Genomic DNA, 7,565 nt, shown 5'->3' with positions numbered 1-7,565 from the left:
CAAAGGTAATCAGTGGATTTACTGCTGAGTTGTCCTTTCCATTAAGAACCTTTTTGTGACAATAAATTGAATTGAATTGTTGAGTAACTTAAAACCATTAAACTGTGTTCACACTTTGAAACAACAAAGAACCAGGCATGCCAACCTTTTACAGTGTGTGAGACCCTTTGACAATTTTTCCCTGCCTCTACTGATTTTATATATATATAAAGTCAATAAGATAAAAACAATGAACTCCGGGATGTAAGGCAAAAGGCTTTTTTTAATTGCTGAGCTTTCGTTAACAATCTGTTAACATCATCAGAGCAAAGGGCTAAGTGACAAAGGGAGCACATGCATAAATTTACATAACAGTTAAAAACGGTTACAGCGTCTTATTGACTTTAAATGTCCATACCTGGGATTCTGATATTCAAAATTATCAAATATATATCTCCAATTTTCTTCAGGGCAGATACAAGCATAAAATATAATGACTCTTTGTGTTAGAATAAACCATAACATATCCTGGATGGCAGGATAAGTGAATATATTAGCTAGCTTTAACATTGTATTTTAAAATGCTCATTAATGATTTTTTAAATCGAAGTGACATATCAAGTGGAATGCCACAAGGTTGAATCAAAAATAAAAAGAGAATAAACAAGAAAAAAAATCAAACAATTGGTTTCCCAAAAACAGATGCATCTCCTGTATTCAGTGTTTAATATCAAGAATTTTAATTTCTCAAAACAATTAATTTAGCAGTATTTTCTGCCCAATATAGTCACAGTTCCTCAAAAACAGTCAGATTCCAGAGTTTTGGAATATAATTTAACACAACATAAACACCTTTAACATTAAATTACTTAAATGAACATTAAAATATTGTTCCAAAAAGATGCTAATGACTCACGGGACCAATCAAATGGATTGTGCTTTGTATATTAACAACAGAGGAAGTCTGACGCCAATCCTTTCAAATATATCAGATATAGATGGTAATTGTCTTTGCTTTTTATATCTCCTCTATCCTAACAACAGCTAAGCTGGTATTTCTTGTAGATGTGACATTTACAACAAATGCCTCATTTTTTTCCATAGGGTCTCAGACCATGATTCCCATGACAATGGATTTGTTAGAGAGAAGGGTAAAACTGGCACATGAGTAAAGGGCTTAACATGACAAAGGAAGACTTGAAAAGGCTTGAAAATTGTACTCAAAGAGTACTCATTAACTTTTCCTCATCAAACTGAAGTGAGTATCAAGTGAGTGTCACAAAGTTCAGATTCCGGTCCTTTATTAATGACTTGTACAATGAAGGAGAAGAAATGCTTATTAAATTTGCAGGCGACAAAATTGAGTATGATAATTAATACCCTAGAAGATAAAAATTAAATTAAAAATTAACTTGACAAATTAGAGAAGGGGATGAGAGCAACAGAAATTTTTTTTAGCAAGGACCAATGCAAAGTGCTTCTTTTATGAAACGGAAATCAAATGTATAGGTGTAGAAGAGAGAATTTTTGGTTTGTGAAAAAGATTTTGGAATAAGACAGTGGTTCTCAACCTTTTTAATGCCGCAACCCCAACCGGTCGTAAGTCGAGGACTAAACCGGTCGTAAGTCGAGGACTAAACCGGTCGTAAGTTGAGGACTACCCAACCGGTCATAAGTCAAGGACTTTCCCTGCCCAGGAGCACCTTACATGCGTGGTTCCGCCCCCTGCGCCGGCCGAGGTGTAGCTGGCAAGCGGCAGAGATGGAGCAGGCCGACCACCAGCTGGCCCAGCCGAAGGGAGGTAAGGCACCTGCTGGAAAAGGGGGGAAAAAATGGCGGACAAAAAAAATGGTGGACAAAAAAAATGGCGGACAGCCTTGCTTGGCGACCCCTGTGAAATGGTCGATCGACCCCAAATGGGGTCCCGACCCACAGGTTGAGAACCACTGGAATAAGAGTTGAATGCAAATGGAGTATGAATCAACTGTATTATGTGGCTGCAAAAACAGAAAGATAAATACAATTTATGAACAATTCTGTATTACAGTTGAAACTGTTTGTTTCCAGTGCTACTCCCAGCTCTTTCTCAAACCAACTTAAGAAATTCCATTGTAGTTTACAGTGGGTTAGCAACCAGGCTGAGTTGTAGCTCAGCCAAACTATTGCTCCTGCAAGATTAATTGATCATCCCCATGCATATTGCCCTTCCTATCCATGCAGGGAAGCAAGCTCAATAGCTACTTTCTGTATGGAGCAGTCTACCAGTGTCTGCCCTTTCTATTTAGAGATTGTTTCCTCATCACTAATCTCTGTACCTTTTGTTTGCTTTCCTGGATTGCCTACATGAATGCCTTCATAATCCCATCCCACATTATCTCCCTTGACACTAAACACAGACCTTTTCTTTCCCTCCCTATAGGTTATCATCATTGCTCTCAAGCTGAAATAATCCAAGGAATATGGAACAGGTTGTTGGCCATTGTTGAATTGCCTGCTTTTCATTTATTTATTTACATGTGGAAGCTGGCAGCCCAGGATGAAATGGTTGCTAAGGCAACTGCTAGAGAAATAAAGTACTGGAGATCATTCACTCTGAAGGGCTTAACATGGATTGGGAAGCAGCCATTTTGTATTGAAGGTTAATAAAGAATAGTTCTAGTCTTCCTTGGATTTGGTTTCCTGATCTAATCCACCTTGAAGGGCTAAGAGCCTCCATTAAGGTAATCCAGAACAGTACCATGGTTGTAGGGTCCAATCTGGGTTGGTCACCAGGACCAGAGGTTTAGTCTTCCAAGCTTTTGGACTTGTGCTGGAGCCCATCCTTAGGGAACTTCTCTCTCACCAGAATGTGTGTGAGAAAAGTTCCCTCTCATATTCTGGTGAAAAAGAAGTTTCCTAAGGATGGGCTCCAGTATGAGTCCAAAAGCTTAGAAGACTAAACCTCTGGTCCCAGTGACTGACCCAGAATGGATCCCGCAACATTATCCTATATATTAGCCCTCATTTGTGAGTACCATAGTTAATGGAATATAAAATTACTAAGAGGTCAAGAAGCACAAGCAGAGTCATATTATGTTGTTTTGCTCCCTCAATATACCTAGCCTGAACCTACTCTAGAGAATTATCTTCATCAAGAGTACTAGGAGAAGATTTGTCCCCATCCACTCATCCATACTGGTGAGAAATGGCAAATTTGACACTGGTTTATATTTATTAAAAAGAGAGGACTCACTACTGTCTCTTTCAGGATGGATTGCATCAAGAATCTTGTAAAACATTTCCCTTAATGCCTCTTGGGCAGAACCACCAAGTAGAAGGTAAATCCAGAGGACAAAGAGTATCTCAAACTCTTCAAAGCCTTGTCTGTATCTTCAAGGTGCTCAGAAACAAACAAATCACAAAATCCAGACAAGGCAGTTTGACTTGGCCTCCTCTCAACCAATGCCATTTTAGTGGTGTTAATCTGTGAGTATTTTGTCTCTGAAAAAAATATATCCATGAAATCCTGAACATTTGCTACCAAAAGCACCAGAAACCTTCCACAGTTCCTATGGGCTGAGTCAGTTCCCATACCACCTAGAAGAGATTTTGTGTGTGTGTGTGTGTGGGGGGGTGATTTTCAGCAGTGGGGAAAAATGTTTTCTTCTCTTTCATTGCTACAGAATAAGCTCTTGGCTATACTCTAGGCTGTGCTCAGTCATATACTTATGAGAACACCAAGTCTTAATTATTAAAGATGGATTGTCCTCACAAGCTGAATAGTACATTTTTCATTCCAAGTTCAATTTTAACTCTTCAGATCTGTAGATTACTAATATTAGGAATTCATTCAAAAGAATTAGAGCAGTAGAAGAAAAAGAACCATTCACATTAAGGTAATTTAAATAGTATAGAGTTAGCTATATTATACCAATTAGCCCAGAAGCCAAATGATGTGTAGGGGGTGGAGAGAATGTTAGTGGTAATGAATAGACAAGATTATGAAGTAAAGAATAAGAGAAGAGGTATCAAGTAATTGTATTGGAAGCAAACTGAGGGTAAATTAAATCCTCATTTTAAGGAACAATTTTAGGAGAAAGGGTTATATTAAAGTTAAATGACCAGTAAATTGAAGTTTATATCATTTGGGTCAATTTATATTAATGAAGGAATTATGTAAGTGATATGCATTCATACAAATTGTAATTTAAATCATTTGCATAAGTACATCATTATGCAAATTCTACAATGGATGCAAATATCATGAATTTACATGAATTGTATGGAGTATGTCAGCTACAACAAACTTCTCCCCTTAGTTGTAGTGGCATTTCTCTGAAAATTCTAGATCCATTACATCAAGGGTTTAACTTAATAGCTTACTTGAAGAAGTATTGACAGTGGATGTATAACACATATGATTTTCTATTATAATTAATATATTCCATGGTAACTAAAATCCATAAAAATGATTTTTTTAAAATATTAAATATTAAATAGGGAATAAGTTAGTTACTGAAACGTGTGCTTGTTCTTTATGAGTATCCTATAAGATGTGGCATTAGAGATAGCAGAGAATACATTAATCTGCATTTTGATTACTTTGCATGTTTTTTACTGGAATAAGCAACATTAGGCTTTCTGTTTAGCAATTGTTGATTTAATAGACTTTTTTTTAACTGACACATTTCTAGGGCACCAGCCTATGGAACTGTTTGAAGAAGTATGTTTTCAAAGTCAGTAACCCTCTTTAGGCAATGTTAAGAATTGATTGTGTTTCATAGGACATTTTTCTGGTTTTATATGGTAGACTGCATTTTCTTTACTATGGTTGAACTGTAGGGATCTAAATATGAATCTTATATAAAGTCTAATAAGGCCACATATTTTTTTAGATTACAGTCATAAAAGCTGGAAGGGAGTTACAAAATACAATTTACTGACAGTTTTACTCATTAATGTGTTTGAAACTCATAACCCATAGACTGGAAGCCGTAGGTTGGAAACAAAACCCCAAACACTTTTGTTTCCATTTTTGAGAATCTGTAGAGGAATTGGAGCATGAAAGAAGCTTAAACAATTGAAAGAAGAATTTGCATTGCCTTAGAATGTAATATTAAGGCTGCAGAATAAAAACATAGCAGCATAGGGCAAGGTTAATAACAAATGCTGTAGATGTTTATCATATATGTACAATAAGAAGAGCCTGGTCATTTAAAAAGACCTATTGAGAAATCAGCATATACTGGAAATGGTAGCTTCTTTTAAGAAAAACCAAATTGTTTGTGTAAGAGAATGTGGAATACCAAGGAGACATTGCTGCAAAGTGAAATGACTAATGCAGTCTAATAAATGGAAAACAAGACAAACAGCTCTTCAGCAGGAAGAGATCCACTTTGGGATGACTGCCTTCAGGATTATTACATGTTGCTAATAAAGAAGACTAAGATTTGTTAACATCATTTGTCAATATGAATGACAAGCAAAGATACTTGGTTTTTTTTTTTTAAAAAATGCAATGTTTAATATAATAAAATGTCCTTGTGATTGATTGAATGTATGTAGGCATGACAACCCAGAAGCTAAATATGGACTAAGAAAATACTGCAAAGGGAAACAGATCTTTCAGTAAAATGTTTTATAGGTAGTGGGCAGTGAACACAAAGTTTTGGGGCTTTAGAGCAGGTGGTACCTATTAGAGAAGTAGACTTTATAAACAAACATTAATTAAGAGACAGGATGGATCATTAGATTGGACATAAAAGTCCCACAGGACAACAGAAACTTTATATTGCTATATGTTTCTCATTAATTAATTCCTACTAGCTTGAGAGTTTTGAGCCTTTCAAGTGTAAAGAAAATATGGGGCATTCACAGTTTCATTATGTCAGCCATTTTGAAAAATCAACCATAAAAGAGGATTCTGGTTTTTTGGGCCCCATTTCCAAGATACTTCCACATTTATTGTAAACTTATTTTTAATTACTACTGCTTCAAAGTGCCCCAAAATGCTGTTCTTATTGTGCACTAATCAAAAACAACTGTTTTCCATCACCTCAATTCTTTAGCTCTTCATCATTTGCTGACAAGGTGGCAATCAGGTGTGCACAAAGTTATTATATTTGTATCCTCTGCAGTCTAAAAATTCTCAGTGATTAACACAATACAGAACAACACTTTAAAACACCTGCAGTAGCTATAAGTCCTGCTCAGTAGACCAGACTAAAAAATCAAATCCATAGAAAGGCTAAATTTTCTTTTTATTGAGATTGGCTGTAATGACAGAATCTTGCAAGTCCGATTACGCTGTCTCTTCCTCTCCCTCTTATAGTTCAGTGAATTAGGGAGGTGTCTGCCACTTCCAAATGTTATCTCATTATTCTGGACTTAAAAGAGAGGAAAAAAAACCCATCCAGGTTTTTGCCTGTGTAACAGTTTGTGTGTGTATCTAGGTCAAATCATCTTCCTTACTCTCCACATAAAAAAGAAATCAATATAACACTATGATGACAAGTTAAGAAACCGAACAACTCCATTCAACTCCAAAACAACTATAAACGGAGACAGCTCAATCTAAATGGAAGACCTTCTGAAAGGTTCCATTTTCAGCAAATCTTTCTGAAAGCAATCATAAAGGGGGCTAGCCTGATATTCACCAAGAGGCTTCCTCAAAGAACCAGACTTGCTACCAAGAAGCCATGCCTCCTGGCCTCAGTTCCCTTTACTAAGCCCTCTTTCTCTCTGTATGACCTAATAGATATTGGGGCAAAGGCAAGGGGATTCGAACCCTAGGCTAACATTTTGCTGGAATTTTGAATGATACCAGAATGAAATTAAGATGGTAATTGAGTCTCCAGAAACAAGAGCAAATAAGCAATTGTTCTTCTCTAGCTTTATCTGGATTATAAACTTGTAATGCAGACAAGCAATGCATACTTCCCTAAATGATACATCTTCTCCTGTCAGGTCTGACTTCCCAGCCCAGAGAGAAGAATCTTAGTAATTATTTTCTTGCCATTATTCAACAGTGAGGAAGATTCCCAAGGGATAAAATGTCAAAATGAAAAGATATTAAGATATGCAAGAGGATAAATGCTACTCATTTATTTAATTCATTTAAATAATTATTTAATGCATTAATCAATTGAAGCCAAAACAAGGACACAGCCTATAAAGCTGTGGAGGATAAACATTTATAAGAGGGAAGGAGAAACCTTGCAAGATTATATCCTTCCTTGCATAAATGACAATAGGCAGTGCTCTTTTTTTCTGAAACATATGTGTTTGTCTATGTGTGTATGCTGTGACCTTTTGAAGTAAACAACACTATGCAGACTGCTTAAAGAAATGAGATATAATAAGGCAATCAAATTAAAAGCATGAGATAAAATAAAAGGAAATATACTTAAATCTAGTTTATGCCTGCATAGTTCTCTATTCTTGCAAATCTTCCTTTCTTCTACCATATCCATACAGTTATTGATAATACTGGCTTTTTAATTTTTCTCTCTCTCCTTCTATGGCTCTTATCAATTCCATCCAACTACAACTTTCTTGGTTTTTTCTTACTCTTGATAATTTTGTTCCTCCTGCATGTATTTCTCATT

This window comes from Protobothrops mucrosquamatus, unplaced genomic scaffold, assembly GCF_001527695.2.
Source record: "Protobothrops mucrosquamatus isolate PMUCROS unplaced genomic scaffold, P.Mucros_1.0 scaffold636, whole genome shotgun sequence".
In the NCBI taxonomy this organism is placed as follows: Eukaryota; Metazoa; Chordata; class Lepidosauria; order Squamata; family Viperidae; genus Protobothrops; species Protobothrops mucrosquamatus.
Note: the sequence above shows the minus strand (reverse complement) of the source record.